This window comes from Suricata suricatta, chromosome 15 (genome assembly GCF_006229205.1).
Source record: "Suricata suricatta isolate VVHF042 chromosome 15, meerkat_22Aug2017_6uvM2_HiC, whole genome shotgun sequence".
Taxonomy (NCBI): domain Eukaryota; kingdom Metazoa; phylum Chordata; class Mammalia; order Carnivora; family Herpestidae; genus Suricata; species Suricata suricatta.
In genome coordinates, this window is record NC_043714.1 from 27956560 (window position 1) to 27976082 (window position 19523).

At 43.0% G+C, this 19523-nt stretch overlaps 1 protein-coding gene across 2 annotated transcripts in view; it reads right to left on the bottom strand.

The window, feature by feature from the left end:
• The window catches only part of PAG1 (phosphoprotein membrane anchor with glycosphingolipid microdomains 1), a 131940-nt gene extending 112554 nt beyond the window's left edge, over nucleotides 1-19386 (bottom strand). Inside the window, exon 1 of one of the 2 annotated variants that reach the window (XM_029923962.1) lies at nucleotides 18939-19386. The gene's annotated coding sequence lies outside the window, so the exon portion shown is untranslated. The remainder of the gene's footprint in view (nucleotides 1-18938) is intronic. The other variant, XM_029923963.1, reaches the window with a different exon arrangement.
• Nucleotides 19387-19523: the final 137 nt, after the last annotated feature.

Sequence of the window (19523 nt, forward strand, 5' to 3'; positions counted from 1 at the left end):
TCACCGCCTCAGCCCGCCGCAGGGGAGCGGGGCAGGGTAGGGCCCGGTATGGGTGGGGTGACCTTGCTCGGGGAGAACTTTTTCTTGCCCTGTTTTCATGCTCTTCATCTTTACATATTCACCTGGGAGTTGGCTGGGGGCGGGGGGGGGGGGGGGGTGGCTTTCATCAGTTGAACTGTTTTTTCCTAAAATTCATACACTGAAGTCCTAACCCCCAGTCCCTCAGAATGTGAGCTAGGACCTTGAAAGAGGCAATTAAGTTGTGATGAGGTCATTAGGGTAGGCCCTAATCCAATATGACAGGTGTCCTTATATGAAGAGGAGATTAGGACACACAGAGAGACACCAGGGACATGCACGTACAAGAGGGACGATGATCTGAAGAGGCAGCAAAGCGACAGCCATCTGCAAACCATGGAGAGAGACGGGAGAGGGGCGTTGGGAGAAGCAGAACATGCTGACACATCGGTCTTGGACCCCCGGTCTCCAGAACTGTGCGAAAATAAACTTCCATTGTTAAGGCCACTCTATCTGTGGTGTTTGTTATGGGAGCCCTAGGAAACAAATACAGGGTGTTTCCTAAAAGTCAGGCCACTGTACACTTTATTACAAAATTAAATCTTTCAGACAAATATATTCAATACCTTGTTAACAGAAGAAAATAAAGCTGGAACCCTCCTCACACGTTCAGATGGGGGCAGGCAGGTAATTCATTTAAGTAAATGTGCTTTCAGGCCAGCTTTTAAACAAGAGTTCTAATCATCAGTGGACTTTTCACTCAGCAACCCTCCTCCACCTGCTCAATATCGCTTTTACAACTCTCAGTTCAAGAGCCACTTAAGAAATAAATGATTCATGGCAACTGAAAGCATGATAATTTTCTGTGAGGCATAATGGTTGGGTTTCTAGGTCTATGAGTAATAAAAAAAATGCTACTCCTTAACGCTCTTAACTTCTTTTATGGAAAAAAGGCAAAAAGACCCCCAGAAAGACCTATAAATATCAAATCTCTCCTTTGCAATATATATTTCCCCCTTGGGCTTAGAAGTCTACCTTTAAGAAACAAAATTAAACTTCTCCTTTAGAAAAGAAAAGCTAGTTAAGAATGAACATTTCTGGTTCTATCTGAAGGTGGGATGTGTTGAGTCTCGGATTTGAGAGAAGGATCATATTCCTTCATAAGACACATTCACCCGCAAAGGCTCTCTGAATTTTGCAGGGCCCAAATTCCCACGTCCACACAGGCAGGGCTCTCTGCAGACAGGGGCAGGTCGCTTTACCAGTCAAAACACGCACCAGCGGTGTCACCTTGGGCCAGATGCTCCATCACACTCCCCTGCTTCCTAATCTGTAATCTACAGAAAACACACTTTCCTTACAGGGTTGTTGAGAGAATTAAATTGGATGAGCAAGTAACAGCACAGTCCGTAAACACAGTATTTCTCAAAAACTGGTCCGCAGACTTCATGCCTCAGATACCTGGAAGCTTAATGAAATCTTGGGGCCCCTCCACATATCACTAGATGGGGATGGGGTCTGGAAATGGGCATTTTATTAAGCATTTTAACAAGTGAATTAAGGCTTGTGTGCTTGACAGGCTATGAGGCTCACCGTCCCTGTCTCTGCCAGTTCACCTTCGGTCCTGCTCCCAAGTGATCATCCTAAAATACGTAACTGGGCAAGCTGCCCCTCCTGCAGAGCACCCAGCCTCAACTCCCGCCCTCCCGGTCTCTTCTGACCGCCCAGGCTGGCCTCTGAATTCCCAAGAGCCCTGCTTGTTTGGCTCACAGGTCTGCTTAAGCGTCCCCGCCTCAAGGGGGCTCCCCACAATTGCCCAGTCATTCCTAATAACATAAATGCATGTTACTTCTCTTCCCAGAACCGAATACCTGCTGGTATCCCCTTCTTTGTGTAGCTATCTGCTCCCAGCAGAAAGTGAGAAGAGGTAGCTTGTTGGCCGCCACATCCCCTGCCTCTCACAGTGCCTGGCGCGCAGTAGGAATGAAAGAAGCACGCACTGGGTGGAGGGATGTGGTAATGAATTCTGGGCCTGCGCCGCTGCTGGCCATGGCCAGGCTCTCACGCTGGGTGTGTCAGGCTGAGGGACAGAAAAGGTCCATTTCTTACCATGCGACAGGATGACTGTGGGGCAGGACTTTTTTTGTGCAAGATCTGTGGCCCAGGGGAAAGTGTTAAATGTGTTTTACGTAAACTGATCCCATTATATTGAAGAAACCTGGCACTGGAATTACTCCTATATCTTCATAGTTATTTGTAAAGTAAAGCATTTTCTTTTTTTTTTCCTTGCACAACTGGATTGTCTATAAATTTCACAATGGAGATCCTTAAAATGGTTAGCTGTGCATACTTTTTATGAATACCAAAATCACCTCACTTAAATTTTCCTACTTGCTGATAAAAATGAAAGTATTGTCTTTGGAACAAAATAACTCTTAACAACAAAACAGTCGGGTCCAGACAGTATTATAAATCTATTCATGTTATAACCGTTCTCAGCCCCTTTAGAAACCGTGGAACAATGGAGCCCATCCAAAGGCTCTTGTGTGCTGCTTTCTGGAAAACGAACAGGCATTCTGACCACAGAAAGTCTAGAGAAGAGGCTTTATAAAGAAGGCTATCCGAATGCATTTCTGTCCAACTTCTGAATTCCTTATTGTGCAAGGAAGGATTTAAGAGACCCACAGGTAGACTAAGGATAAAAGAAAACTATGAATAGATGTCAGTTCAATTTTAGCAGTGGCCTCCCCTCACCCACTAATTCAGAAAAATTATATTCTATACAGTAGTTTCCCAGCAAAGGCCCCACCACCCATCCTTTCACAGGGGAAAAGCAGAGTGAAAATCTCCACCTCGGAACTTTAATTGGTTACCCTGTATGTGTCTTGACAGCAGTGAGTTTCCAACTAACAATAAATGAAGGAGGAGGGCACAGGGCTTTGGTCTACCGAGAGTCACAGAAAGGAAAAATGGAAATAGTCGGTTGCAAGGCAGGAAGCCATAGTTACGCAAAGAAAATAAGGCCCCTTGTGGTCGGCCTCACGAGGAGATAAGCACACACTTCACCTCAAATGGTTTCTTGCCGGCCTGGGGCACATGGCCGCCAGGGATTTACAGATGGGAACGCAGTCCCCACGGAGCTGGTGTAGCGGCACTTACAGAAACCCATTCCCCTGAGCTGAAACTGACAGACAGTAAACAAAGGGTCAAGGGAGTTGCCACTGTTTAATCTTTCTCCATCCTTTTTCAGACTTTCCTGCTCCTCCTCCCACAGCAGCTTGATACCTACAGCCAACAAGTGTGCCCTCTAAACAGGTGGTTCTCAGTGATGGCTGCAAACCTGGGGAGGAGGTTCAAAAGCCACCAAGAACGAGGCCCCCCTGGGCACATTAATCAGAATGACTGGGGGCAGGCGCTGGACCCCATGAAGTATTACACCTCCCCAGGTGATGCTCCTATGCAGTCAGGAGGGTGAACCACTGCTCTAAAGGCAGCTAGAAAGGAAAAAGGAAAAAGATAAGGTGAGACAGATCATCAACAGAGAGAGGGAGAAAGCATCGCCAGAACACAGAGGGGAGGCGGGAGGCAGACTTAAAGGAGGAAGGGAATGCTGCAAGGTGAGGCCCCTGTCGGCTGTCCGCTCTTTAACAACAGGAAATGTGGTAATAAGAAGAAATGCTTGCAAACTCAGGAAGATGCTTGGCAAGAAAAGACAGGTGCAAAACCAAGGCAGGACAAGTTTAGCTCCTGAAGTTGGGAGATAGGAGAGAAAAGGATACTTTCGAGGAAGTTGCAACACCCAAGAATGAAGTCCGCAGACACCAGGGGAGGCATGCACTTCCACTCTCAGGTGGCAATGATTCAACATCTTTTCATGTTGATGGTTCTCCTTCAGATAAAAAGGTTGGTATTACACTGAAACAATGAAGAACTTTAAAAAAGAGGTAACAGTCAGAGAGTCCCTAAAATATGCTCCTGAATACCTACAGAAACCATCAAAATTACCAACTTATTCACTCAGCTGACCTTTAGCTCACATTGATCTTCAAGAACTTATTACTGTCTTAATGTTGTTCTTGAGCCCTCAAAAGGCAAAATTCGTGGATGTCCCTATACACATGCAGTTTTTCCCAATGCTGGTGTTAACACTCCACTCTGTTCTCCCCTCTGATTTACAGAGATTGGGTCCCTCCTGCTGTTAAATGGGTTCCACAATCTGTAGTATATTCTGCCTAAGCAACACTGCCAAAGGAGCCCACACTCACATTCGACGAGGGCAGACTTTACACATTGATTGAAATATTCATTCACATTCTAGCTACTTTGATGCACCATGGAAAATCAATTAAACCCCAGTGCCAAACAGTTACGATTTTCTGAGTACCACCATTGGAATCTGGAAATTAGCAAAGATACAAAATGTATGTGAAACAGATAGGAAAATACATGTGAAAAGAACTAATAAAGCTCACTAAGTACCATTAGGCAAATTATATGAAGATAATGCAGAATTTTTAAAAAATTGGAACAAGTCTGAAATATCTCACTTTGTACTGGTGTATCTTACTTCTAAGCTGAGAACCCACTAGGTAACACATGCTACTTTCTTCATGTCTTTATCTGTTGTCTCACTGCCCAAAATTTTGGCACGGGTGTGAGGGTTACTAGCATGAGTCTGGGGAATGATAGTTGCCATTGTTCTCTTTGGCTTCTTCATCAACATCTTTTGACCTAACAAAACCATCTTCATCTTCTGGGATCCTGGGCCCCAGAAATAGTGGGGGTATGGCCAGAGTAAATGAACATGGCTACAATCCAAGCCTATAACAGGAGGTGAAAACACAAACCACAAGAGAATGTAGATCTGGCGGCCATAACACATCCGTACCTGGCCTTCTTCCACCAAAAGTGAACAGCTAACTTGGCATTTTATCAAGTCTGATGGGAAGCTAATGATGTGAAAGAAAGACAAGTACACTCAGGGCTAAACTGCATGAAATGTGGATGTGGCAGAGGGGATGGGAGGGTGGGAGTTAGGAAGAGGATAGAACAATTATTTGAAAAGTACTCTCCTGACATGCCCTGGGACAAGTTCACAAACCTTCTTCCACAATTCTGAAATGCAAAATTTCCTGAAGAGAGGGTTTCCTTGTCATTTTGCTACTGAATGAAATTTATTCCAACTTGAACTGACGTCAAGTTAGTTAGTGATTCTCTGTCCTCCTAAACATTCATCCATTTTGTTACTGAAATTACTGTCTGGATCACATGAGACTATTATGTAACATACAGTATATAAACTGCACTGCCTTTCTAAAAGCTGAATTCCGGAAGCATTGGGCCCCAGAGGAACTGCTGGCCTCTACACAACTCTCCAGACAGGTGGGTTCTCGGGATTTAATCCTTTTGTAGTCTCCCCACGGTTTTGCAGGTATATTCACCTGACCTCAGTTTATCAGTGAGTTCAATGGCATTATTTTAGTAGACAGATTGATAGGGAACAAAACTGGACAAAGGGGAAAAACAGGCATACCACGGCCTCCTTACTGTAGCAATCTGCTGCATTAAATACACATGCTTATCTTCTCCGTTGCCACATTTTTCACCTGATTAGTCTGGGAATTCTGATAACAAAGTACACCCAAAACACATACACATGCACGGGTATGGCATGGGTAATATGAAAATATAAACACGATGACCTTCAAAGAGATGATATCAGGGGCCCTGGACTGGCTCAGTCGGTTAAGCATCCTACTTCAGCTCAGGTCATGATCTTGTGGCTCTTGGGTTCAAGCACCACACTGGGCTCTGTGCTGACAGCTTGGAGCTTGGAGCCTCCCTCACATTCTGTGTCTCTTCTCTCTGCCCCTCTCCCACTTGTGCTCTGTGTCTCTTTCTCTCTCTCTCTCTCAAAAATAAGTATTTTTAAAAATTAAAAAATAAAACGAGCTTCTTAAAAAGATATTAAAACTACATTTTTATTTGTAAAAATTAATATCCCAAATGAAATGTCCAGAGATTTGCTAACAGTCACATCTATAGAGACAGAAAGTGAGACACAAAGGAGAGAGACAGAAACATCAGAGGTTGCCTATGGTGACCACAAACAGGCACAAGTGATTTATTGGGAGTGATGCAGAAGCCCTAAAACTGGATTGTGATGATTATTTCTTAATTCTGTACACTTACTAAAAATCAGTGAATTGTACACTTAAAACAGGAGACTTTTGTGGCATGTAAATTATACCTCAATGAAGACGGTAAAAAACTAATATCCTGGGGCGCCTGGGCGGCTCAGTTGGTTGAGCGTCCGGCTTTGGTTCAGGTCATGATCTCACGGTTCATGAGTTCGAACCCCGCGTCAGGCTCTGTGCTGCCAGCTAGCGCAGAGCCTGGAGCCTGCTTCAGATTCTGTGTCTCCCTCTTTCTCTGACCCTCCCCTGCTCGTGCTGTCTCTCTCTATCTCTCAAAAATAAATAAAAAACATTAAAAAATAGAAAAAAACTAACATCCTAAACTTAAGTAACACTTTTTATGTCAATAGCTCCTCTTTTTTTCTGATGTTACAAATTAATACCAGTTGAAATGCAGAGAAAAGAAGGCAATAAATGCGACCTATTCCTGATTATCAAGGGAAAAACAGAAATTTCACCCATAAATGACTAATTTTACATCTAGCCAGAGAACATAATTTCTTCCAGATAGTCCAGATATTTAGTAAGCAAAATCAAAATTATTTTTTAACATGTCACATAGTCCTCTAGTTACAGCATATATCACATTGAATAATAGTATTTTATTTGCCATTCGCCTTCAAAGAGAGTATAGAGGCGCCTGGGTGGCAAAGTCAGTTAGGTGTCGGACTCTGGATTCTGGCTCAGGTACGAACTCACAGTTTGAGTTGGAGCCCCAGGTCAGTCTATGCACTGACGGCACAGAGCTTGCTTGGGATTCTCTCTTTCCTTCTCTCTGCCCCTCCCCCGCTTGTTCTCTCTCTCTTTCTCTCTCTCTCTCTCTCTCTCTCTCAAAATAAATAAACAAACTTAAAATTTAAAAAACCGGTGTAAACTCCTGAGGGCTGGGATGATGTCACGGTTTGTCTTGCGCTTTCAGGACCTTTTAGGTGCCCAACAAAGATCATATTGGTTACAAGGATTTCTTCCCAAGGCCTGTCTATCACATTTCCAGTTGCCTGAACAATATAAAGCAAATTAAACAGGGAGTCCCTGACTTCTGGATCAGGGTTTCTCAACTTCAGCACTATTGACATGTTGGATCCGATCATTCTTCCCTGAGGAGAGCTGTTCTGTGCACTGTGGAATAGGAGAGCAACCCTTGCTCCTGCCCCTCGATGCCCGTAGCACCCTCTCCCCAGTTGTGACAACCAAGTGTCTCCAGACATTGCCGAAGGTCCCATGGAGGGAAGAGTCACCCCTGGTTGAGAACCACAGCTCTAAGTAAAAGAGTGTGAGACAGATCAACACAAACTAACGTGTTCTCATTTCAACAATGCCTTTTGCATTATCATTTTCTGAAGCTGGTAAGAACCCCTGAGAAAGAAAAAGCATATGACTAAGAAATGGTAATTTTCTGACCATCAGGTTTTGGCATATTACAGAGAGAAGAAAAGGAGAAAATGTTCTTTATTCTTCCTATAACTGTAGAGATGCAAAAAGCTTATTCGAATCCAAGGCCGACAGTTTTCGGGACGTGCGGAGCTGTGAAGATACACAAGAGAAGGGTCCAAATGCCAAATGGCCTGTGGCTTTAAAACAGTAGAAAAGAAGCATGTTCACTGCCAGCACTGGGCTGGTTACTATGAATTGTATCTAGGAGAATAATTTTGAAAATACTATTGAATATTTATTAAAAGAAAAGATCTACAATAATTCAGGTCCTGACATGCCACTATTAGCAAATCACTCAGCCAGTGAGAAAGGTGAAAACCTGCAGTGACAGAAACCATTAAATTAAGTGTTAAGTTTAAGACTTCAGTGTTTTATTTTTCTCACTGATAGTGTTTAGGAACCCTGTTCCAAATATTCCAGCACAAAGCCTAAAAACCTGTTATCCATGCTGTATGTTTTTAGTGAGACTCCAAAGTTTTTAGTTTTAATTCTACTTTGGAGACACTGAGCATTTCATACTGATGTTAAAGTTCAAGCCACAGGTTCTGGCCTAAGTGACTATTATACAATGAAACGAAAGGAAAATATTCTTAACATCATCCAAATATGTTTGAATATTTATGAAGATTCATATTTCCTTGAAAGCACCTTTATTTTTTATTTAGAAAAATAAAGGAGTATGCTTCTAAACTCAACACCAACAATTTGGGTACTATATATGACTATCCTGTTTTCAACCACTTCTGCATTTTCAATCTGTTACATACAAGCTATGGTAGACAGCTACATATCTATTCCTCACATTTAAAAACAAAGTATGTCTTTTAAATTCTGTTTGTAAAAAGTTTCTTTTCCTCTCTTGGCCTGTTGGTAAATGTAAGCAGGTTTAGGACTCTGAATATTAAACATATAATTCCTAAATCCAGTAAGAGAAAGAATATATACAATATTTCAAAAACTCTCTATTCAATCAAGCTCTGACTGTACACATAATTATGGAATTCAAATTAGATTACTAATTTAGACATGCTCCATCATGTTAAGAATACACTAGCATAAAAGTATCTGAACAAACTTCAATAGGAAGAAAAAAGAGGTAAAAAATTTTAATAATTTTTAGCAAATGAAAATTTGTAGTACATAACATTAAAATATATAAACTCACGGATGGGGCATGTGAGTGGCTCAGTCAGTTAAACGTCTAACTTTGGCTGAGGTCATGATCTCACAGCTCGTGGGTTCGAGCCCTGCATCAGGCTCTGTGCTGACAGCTCAAGGCCTGGAGCCTGCTTCAGATTCTGTGTCTCCCTCTTGCTCTGCCCCTCCCCTGCTCGCACTCTCTCTGTCTCTCTCAAAAATAAACAAACATTAAAAAAAACTGAAGTAAACACTCAGGGAAAGATTAGTAGGAAACCTAGCTTAATTATTCATGTTGGCAGTGAGTAATAAATACAGTAGTGTCAAATCACCTCCAGAGAATACTAACTCTGGGCCCTGGATTATGATATTTGCATTTGGATGAAGTTGGGACACATGAGGCATGAAATGGCCAAATTAATTTTCATTTTACTTCATTTGAGTTTCCTCACATATTATTATAAATACAAAATGCAATAAAATCATATATAAAATACCATATTACTTTATATTGTTATCTAAATTTTCATATGTCTCTACTATAATTTCTCAGCTACGCTGGACTAAGGCCACTATAATACACCAACTGAATGATAATTACTAGAATTAAGATAGTTGCCTAACATTTTTATAAAACTTTTAAAAATTTATAAATGTATGGTTATTTTAAAAATAAGCACCAATAACAAAGGATCAAGCCACAGAATGTCACAAAAGCATAAGCCCCTTTGGATTCAACTTTTCCTACTGAAGCTAAAATGTAAAATTGGTGCCGTGAAGCTTGAAATTGAGATTTAAGGATAAGCACCAGGACCAGCATTTTGCTACTTGCTAGAAATTGCTTTCGTCTGGAAAATGCCATTTAGCAAGGCTGGTAGGTAGATTTTTTGTGTGTGAAATAAAAAAACACAGCAGCATAAACTTTTAGTCACAAAATTCAATATTTGCATGATTCTAACTTTATTAACAGCTAATATCTGGTTTAATGTAGCAAAATTACGTAAATCACAATTTTAGAATATCAGGAGCCAAAACAGAAGTTGTAAAACTAAAATAAACCCTTTAGATTTATCCTGCATCATTTTACACTATTCAAGTGTGAAATGCTGAGGACAAATGTTTTACTACTTTTGCCTTAAATGGGTAACATAATAATAGATGCTTTGGCCAAGATAAAGCAGCTACATCATTAAATGTTGCTAGAATAGACAAGATTAGTAATGTAAAAGGAAAGCCAACAGTTTAAACTTACTTTGACTGATTTCTGTTTCACATGTACACACGTGTCCACACAGAATGCTTCTCACATACAACCACCATCGCAACAGCTGGAAAACACATTTCCATTGCATCACAAACACCGAGTCTAAGTACAATAATTTTACAGTTTAAAATATTATTTTTTTAATTTTATAACTCAGATTTTTTTTCAAGATTTTAAGATAATGAAAGAAAAAGATGCCCTTTTTGTGAAGAAAGATTTTTCCCCAGTCTAACTTAATTACATACATTTACGTAAATCACCTGTGGCGTGTCAAATACAGACGGCAGCCAACACAGTCTCTACTGCTTTAAGCAGAGTAATGAAAGCAATCTCTTAAATATTCCAGCCTCTCATTTGTCTTCAGTACCTATTCAGGACGCTGGCAGTGTGGCGAAGTAGCAGGAACCAACAATGTGAGGTCAGAGCCTCAGGGTGGGTCCTAGGAGCTCTACCATTTGTCAGCTGCGTTGTCTTCACACAGTTATCTGAACCCTGCATCTCAGTCCTGTCATCTCTCTAATGGGCGTAATTCTGCCTTTAGGTCAAAATCAAAGCCAAAATGGGGGAGGGCTAAGCTGTATGGTCTCAACTAAAATACATGGTTATTATTTCCATCATCCCGAAATACTCTAGGCTGTCTATAATATAATGAGGCCTGTTTTTATGACAAGTGAAAATTATAGGAGACAATACTCACTATATCTCAAGTAGACCAATGAGCCAAAAGACTCATTAATAACTGTGAAAGGACTGGCTCAAAGGTCCAAACCCTCTGAAGATGCTATGGCCATGATCAAAGCTTAGTTTCTGCAAACTGTCAAATAATATGCCATTTCTCACTTTTCCTTCCAGCATGCTCATTCACGGATACAACGAGACATATCTGTTAGAAGAACCAAGCACTTTATCCACCGAGAAAGTGACTCTTTCTTCCTTCCCACTTTCCCAAGTGCCCTTGTCCTGCTGTCAAGAAAGGAGGTAAATGAAAAGAAAAATAAGAAATGGCAAATTTATCCTCTATGCAGCTTCAGATCCACGATCATGTTTTTACATGATTTTGTTTCTTTTCTCTTCACCCTATCCCCACCCACTTTCAGGATGGTAGGCCTTAATGTTTATGGACAGGGACAGAAAGCTCTATGAGAACTCGCCACCATCCTCTGTGTAGATACAGACAAGTTAACAGGTAGACCTGCCTGTCCGCTCGCTGCCTTTCCTTTGTGTTTCATTCCTTTGTCACCCAGCTCCCATTCCATCAGGCACCTCATTTTGTTTTGCCTCTGGCTTCTGCCACTTTGTGTCCAAGCACTTGTCAAAAACGTCTCTCACTTCATCTCACTGGCCCGTCTCCTTTTCTTTGGCCTGCCTCCCTGGCCCTCATCTTTCTTTTCCACGCCACGAGAGTTCCGGGCAGATCACAACCTCCGCAACAACGTCAAACACACAGAAGACTTGCAAACTATGTCTTCAGCTCAGCCTCAGTCTTGAATTCCAGAACCCCAGGCCGGTACAACTGCCCACTGAATTTCAAGTCCTGGAGGTCCCTCTGGTGCCTCGCATTAACATAAATCCACAAATAAATCTGTCAGCTTCCCCTGCAAACTGCACCGTCCTCTGGATTCACGACCATGACCAATGGTACCTCTGTCCACTCAATCACCCAAGCCAGAGACCTGGGAGTCATCTTCAGAGTCACCACCCCCTCCCTGCTTCTTCCCCCTCCCACAGTCCCCACTCTTACAAGTCTGAGTTCAGACCTTAGACCGGCACTAGGGTTCCATTAGCAATTTCTTTTTTTTACAGGGCTCCTATTTCTGCCCCATATCCCATCCATTCTCTACAGAACACCCAGAGGAATCATTCTGCAAGAACAAACTAAAGTGCTCAGACTCATCGGGACCAAATATGGCCCACAAGACCCTTCCTGCATTGGCCCCAGCCTCTGCTCTCCACCTCCAGCCTTTGTACTGCCCTCTACGTGAACCGGCCACATGGAACTACACACACACAGCCTGCCCTCTTTGGCACTTGCACTGCACTCTTCTCTCTGGTCTCTCTGTTCCGAATGATTTTAGTTGGCCCACCCCCATCCTCAGCTGCCTGGCCAGCTCTGACTTCCCTGTGAGGCTCAGAGCCCCCCTACTTCCTCTAGGAAAGACATCCTCTTAGGGCCAGGTACCCCTGTCAGAGCCCAGCAGCTTTTACACACTGGTTCCAACCGCATCTTCTCCCCTGCCTTCCGCTGAGATGCTTGAGGGCAGCATGAGGGTTCTTCTTATGTTTGAGGCTTCGACATCCAACAACATGCCTGGCATCATACCAACACATGTCCGGTGAATGCATAAATGAGTAAGTATCACTCCAACTCAAAATGATGCAAATACTGCCACGCTGCTAGTGACTGATTATGTGTGAATTAGAGGTTCACAGCTCTCCTTAGAAGGTGTCAGGGAAAAAATGCTAAGGCCACAGTGGTTGCAATTCCCAAATGCTGAATGCAGAGGTTGTAGAATTCTTGTGTGCAACTGTGTTACAGGTTGGTTTTATTCAATTAAATAAAAAAAAATCATTGTGCTGTTGGTTGTATTGTCTCTGACTTACAGCATGAGCTGCCTCAACATTAAAGTCTCCCAATCGCGTCATCAGCATGTTCAACCATAATGGGGGTGACAGAGGAATGGGTACAGTGGTGGGGAAGGGCCAGAGAAAGCAGAAGCAACGTTCACCGTAATGACGGAGTCACAAAGAAGTGAGACCAGATGGCTGAAGACTTACCTGATCACCCTACATCACTTAGAGAATAAACTCACAGAAAGGCTTACATATGCAACACTGGGGATCCTCTGAAGACTAGAATGACAAATGACAACAATATTTAGTCACACCTTTGGGCACTTTTACAAAATCAACAGAAGCCCATCACTTGCAAATGAATACGTGACATGGCACACAGAGACTGGGTCTGGGTCCTATGAAATTATAAAGAAAGGCACAAAGCTGCTGCTGCTGATCAATTTTAAAACTTGTTTTGTACTTCCCCATTCCATAAAGGTCATAGGGTTTTGAGTGCTCTGTATTTTAGGCAAAGGCCCTCCAGTCAGGCCAAATTTCCCTGTCCTTTGCAATAAAGTCTATATTGAGAAAATGAATTTTTATTAAATTTTTAGTCACTCACAGGTTTGAAAATTGTACAGTCCTATAAAACCAAGGTAGAGGGAGTAGATGAAACACCAACACAGTATGCCAAAATGTTATAGCAACAAAAATAATAACTCAAAACCCAAGGGATATGAATAACTTATTGAACAAATGTTGGCTCCAATGTGAAATTGAGGGGAAAAAATGGAGGAAGTGGGGCTCAGAGGAAGAGTTTTGAAAATATTACAAGTTGGTTATAAATTCTTTGTACTCTGTATTTGGACTGGAATTAGACTATAATGCAGGCACAGACGATTTAGTGCAATGTTCTTATTCTGAGATGACACACTTGAACTTGAACATACGTATTCATTTACTTTACAAACCATAGTTTCATTATGAAAAACATGACACTGCTGTAGTAGTGCTCATAACTGATAATTTAAAAAAATTTTTTAAGTTATTTTTATTCTGAAAGAGATATAGAGAGCAAGCAGTAGAGGGGCAGAAAGAGATGGAGAGACAGAATCCCAAGCAGGTTCCACGCTGTTAGCACATAGCCTGATGTGGGGCTCAAACTCCCAAACTGTGAGATCAGGAGTTGGATGCTTAACTGACTGAGCCTCCCAGGCACCCCCAATAACTGATACTTTTTTAACTTAACACTTTTTTTTAGCCACCAGAGAAAATCTCAGATCTCTACACTTCCCCTTTCTTTAATAAAAGTGACACAAGCAAGTATACGACCCACACACAGATAAAGTTAACATGACTCTCTACTGCAAGGTTCAAGGCTCTATGCTTCCTATTTCACAATGCTAACACGTGGTTTTCTTTTCTGAGCTTGTTGCATGAACTAAGCTTAAGCTCTTCCTCCACAAAGACAGAGAGACGACACTATTTGTGCACTCAATGCCAGCTGCTAGCCATGGGCAAGAAGGTTGGCAATGAGCCTTCCCACCATCCCTTCAGCTCCATCCCAGGTTCACTGTGGGGACCAAGGGAGACATATGGGATTATTTTGAGAAGCACAATATAGGACACCTATATTCAGCACAGCTGAACTATCATAAAGGGTCCAGAATTGGATGCAGAATGCGGTGTAAGGAGCCCAGGCCTCATCGGGCAGCCATGGGCTCCATTCTTGGCTCCACAACTCACTAAGGTGACCCTGGACAAGTGCCCCAACCTTTCTAGGCCTCTGTTTCCACTTTTGAAAAACAGGATAATGAAGTAACTACCACATAAGGTCACTCTGAGGCTTAAAGTAAATTCTGTATGTAAAGTTCCAGGCATGGCCGCTGGCACATGGTAAGTGCTCCATGTCAATTCTTATCCAGAATTCTTATCTATTCATGCCGATTCTTATCCAAAGGCACGACCAATAAGGACTCCACATGTGGCAGATCAATCATCCTCAGAGCTATCCTCGCCCATCCCCACTCCTTGTCCGTAAATTCAGCAATGCCTCAGCTTTGAGGGGTTGTTTCTGCCATGTTGAAGACAAACTGCCTGCTTATACGACCAGAAACTTGTATAACTCCCCAACGCAGACGCACGAAGCAAGATCTCTAGAAACAGAATCAGTTCCTCGCTCTCCAAGCCAGAAGAGAAAATAACTCAAAATAGTAGATATGACTAGGGTGAGTACATGATCTTCATTCGCTTTATCCGTATTGAAATTAACTTGTATTTCCTGTACATAGATCTTCTGACAGCAGGAGAAAGCTGATTCTGAGAAATTATTCAGAGATATGGAGGGGGTCACAGAGAAGCCAATCGATAGTTAACACAGACAAGAAATAAAACTCAACTATGTAAATTCTAAAGAATGTGTTTAAACTAAACTATGGAACTAGCTTCAGACACAAAAGTGGTCAAGGACAACTTTTACTATAGAATAACCCAGAACAGAGGAGCATTTGAAATGTAAATATTGATTAAAAGGGAATATCTGTACTCTGACAAGGAGGGTTAAAATCGAAGTAAAAGATATTTCAGAGATTTGAAAAGACACAGCCAATGGCAAAGGCTCTTTTTGGCACACTCTCTACTCTATGGGATTGTGCCTAGGCATACTGAGGCCTGCTCCTGAAAACTCATTCCCAGAAAGTTTTAATTTTTTTTTATTGAGATATAATTGACACGTAAAACTGTATCGGTTTCAGGTGGACACCAAAATGATTTATGTTGCAAAATGATCACCACAGTACGTCTACTTAGTATTTGTCATGACAGTTACATATTTTTCTCGTGATGAGAACTTTTTTTTTAAAGTGCTATTTTTTAAAGTTTATTTATTTATTTTGAGAGAGAGAGAGTGAAAGCAGGAGAAGGGTTAGAGAGAGAGGGAGAGAGGGATGATCCCAAGCAGGCTCTGCACTGTCAGCTCGAAGCCCGATGCAGGGGCCAATCTCACGAACTAGGAGATCATGACCTGAGCTGAAATCAAGAGTTGGATGCTTAACCGACTGCGCCACCCAGGCACCCCTGTGATGAGAGCTTCTGAAATCTACTCTCCCAGCAACTTCCAAATATGCAATATGATATTATTAACTATAGTCACCATGCTGTACAGTTCTGATTTTAAAAAAGAAAGCCAACTTAGAACATCAGTCTTGAGGTACCTTCAGTGGTAGGACACGTTAGCTGAGAGGTTACAGCAGCCTGTTGCTTTTGTGCCTTATACAGCAACTAGACTTTAATATTTAGAAAAGAGAATAAATATTTACCAAGAACCAGAACACTATGTAGTATTTGGATGATAACCTAAGAAAGCCACACACACACACACACACTCACAAAGTGGCCCCTCAATCATTCCCAACCTCTGAAATCAGGTGAATTCAACAGGCTCTGGAGCAGACTTTTAACCAAGCGCTGCTCACCAAAGAGCCCCTGAAACTACTCCCCATGACACTAGCATTAAGGCCTAGAAGAAGCATGCTTTTCTGGTGTAATTTATAAATAGTTTCCATTTCTGAATATACAGTAAAACATGCGGCAAAGTACAACCCTCCTCCTGTCCTTGCCCCCCTCTGCGCCCACCCCCCACCGTCTCTCTGCCCACGGTTGTTCCTCAGCTGGGAGTGGATTCATGGTCGGGTATGGTGCTTTTTGTGGAGAGATGACAGCTGCTTGTGGTGGCTTACCAGGCTAGGCGGATCCCTGCAGCCACATCTGTAGGCAGGAAACAAAACAGAGAACACCTTCCTCCAGCGTCAACTGTAATATACCATCCCCCTCTCCCTGATTCTTTGAATATATGAATGGGGAAGTAAAAAGCAATGGAATCCACTTGAAAGAGAAGGAGAAGACATACTTCACCTGCTGGCACCTCTACCTTGTGCTTGGCTAAAAGTTATTTAACAATAATCATGGTCATAATAACAGTTCCCAGTCTTGGAGAACTATGTTGCAGTGCTGTTAAGCACTTTGCACACTTTAATGCTTAACTTGGATTTCCTCATCTGTAAACAGAAGATAATAATGCCCCTATTTTATTATAATGAGGATTGAAGGAGGAGAGATGGAAAAAACACTTTGCAAGTTGAGGCGACAGGGTCAAAAAGAACATGATTTGAAAGAACCAGACAGACATGGGTTAAAATCCCAAATCTTATTTGATCTCACTGAGCTTCAGTTTCCTCATCTGCCAGGTAGAGAGGAAACCAACCACCTCAGTGAGAAACTGAGGGAGACGACAAACTAAACACCAGCTCGTCTGCATCTCTAAAAGGTGTTTCATAAATGTGTATACCCTCTCTCCTATTATACATGTGACCTGCTGCTGTTAACCTCCATTGGCAGCCATTCAATGTCCCCCGGGACCCGAAGATGCATTTCCTTTCAGACTAATGATAACTTTATCAGTTTAATATGCCAGACACTGGCTCAACAGCCTTCCATCTATGAACTTATCAATCCTGCTTCATAAGAGATGAAGACACTGAGACACAGGGTTTAGGTAACTTGCCTAGATTCAAACCCATATTCCAAATGCCAGCCACTCAGCTGCCTGGGTTCCCTCTTAACGATAATCCAGTGGTGTCGACGGGGGTGAGTCAGCTTGAGATTCCATGCTTGGATGTATTCTTTTCTAGACATAAGCAATGGTGCTGTCATGAACCACGATGTGATGACTAGCTTTCTAACTTCTGAAATAACATTTCTGTATTTTCCTAGAATTCTTTAAAAGCCTACGATATATTTTTAAATGAAGTGCCTAAAAGTAGCTCATCTTGTTCTATGTGCTGGAGTACCAGAAATAAATGCACTTCTCTTGCTAAAGATTACCTAAATAAATCTTATATTAAAATACACTCCTGAGTTTTGGTTTAAACATTTATTACAAGTCTAAGTTATATATATATATATATATATGTGTGTGTGTGTGTGTGTGTGTGTGTGTGTGTGTGTGTGTGTGTATATATATATATATATATATATATATATACACACACACATACGTATATTACTAATGACTTTGATACCAAAGAGTCTGAAAATTCTCCTTGTTTATAATGTTCAGCCTTAACAAGTCATAGCAGTACCATATGTATTTCAAAGTATTCCTTTTACAAATTTAATCAACTCAAATATTAAACATCAATGATGATAATCTATTGCTCTGCTTAAAAGGAATCGCTGGGGGACAGATGAAAAAGAAAGGTTATAGAATTCTATTCTTCAAAGTAGGACAGGGCAGCTGCCTATAAATCATGCTCTTTATTTATTAGGATAATTAAGCCCATCAGTACACTTAACTTTCAGACTCAACAAATGTCTGGGATGAACAATTTCCACTTTTTCTAAAACAAAGGGGATGTGTTCAAAAAGGGTCCTCTGCAAGCTCTCTGCACAATGCATGCTATTTTAAAACATGATTTATGTGTCTAATTCCTGGAGCTGCCTTGAAAAATAGACTGGGTTTTTCCTCGCATGCTACCTATTAGGAGAAGACACTCCAATTTGAAGAGTGCACTCTGTTTCCGACTACAGAACGCTATATCATGTCAGCATTTTCATTAAATACTGTTCAAGCTGGACCTTAAACAAATGGAACGGAGAGCCACAGCTGCAGCCACTGCAGAGACAGAGTTATCCCGCCGGGAGGCTTATGTAAGAGGCACAGGACAGTCAGGGTGAAACCCAAGTGTCATCATCTGAATCCTATTTCTTTGAGACTGGCCCACATTCCTCAAGTGTATGAAATCACATACAATGAACAGATTTCTCATTTTATTTGCCTTATGGCACAAAACGCTGTATTGACTTAAAGTAGTTTTTTTCCCTAAAGGACTGGGCTCCAATTAGGGAAACGTTGGCAACTTCTGCCTAGGGGAAGAGTGAAGTGGGATGCGCGGGAAGCCCGAAGGGCTGGGAAGGAATGGCTTAGCTCCCATCCCCAAAGACCTATCGCATCCAGGAATATTACAGGCAGGAGTCACTCCCCGGAGGGCTTAGGATAGAGGTAACAAGACCCTGCCTGCACTCCCCACCCCCAAACACATAGTCTAGGAGCTCGGAATGTGCAATCAGCAGCAGGCGAAATGCCCTGGGAGCACCTGTCCTCTCACAGCACATTTCCAAGTGGCACATTAATCAGAGGCTGCAGCCAGCCGGCCCTGGACTGCCTCTCCCCGCGTGCAGCGTCCGTTTCTCCGCACCCTGAACTCCCCGAGATGCAGCCCTGCTACTAACAAGAGGGGCCACCCCAAGCTTCCCACAGGAAGATAATAAAAACGCACCTCCCCTTTCCGCGGCTCCCTCCAACTTCAGAAACTACAGTCAACTTACTGGGACGCAGGAGACAGGGAGCCTTCCGGGGGGACCAGCGCTGTGCAGCGCGCAACCCCGCTGGCCCCTCACTGCCCGGGCGACAGCGGCCGGTGCAATGATAGGCGCTCGCGTTCTGCACCAGCCGCCTAGCTCCGCTGTGCCCGAGGTCGGGCACTCGCCAGGGCGCACCGCCCGGCGGCGGCGGCAACCGCGACCGAGGCTGCACCCGGCCGCGCGGACCCGAGAGCTGCAGATGCCACCGACCCCGGAGTGCGGCGCTCCGAGCCCCTGGTGCGTGTCTCCAGCTCCAAGGGAATGGCGACTCAACAAGGAACGCGGCAAGCGAAAAGCCGAGGCGCCGTCGCCCGCAGAAGCGCCAGCCGGCTCCCAGGCGGTCGGTCACATCGCGGGCGCGCCGGCGGGGGAGCTAGCGGGCGTGCACCGCAGTCCGCACTCGCAGCCGCGCCGCGGAGAATGACAAGCGCCGAGGCGGAGCAGCGTGCGGGGCGCGGGGCGCTAGTGCGCATGATCCCGGCCCGCTGCGGCACGTCACC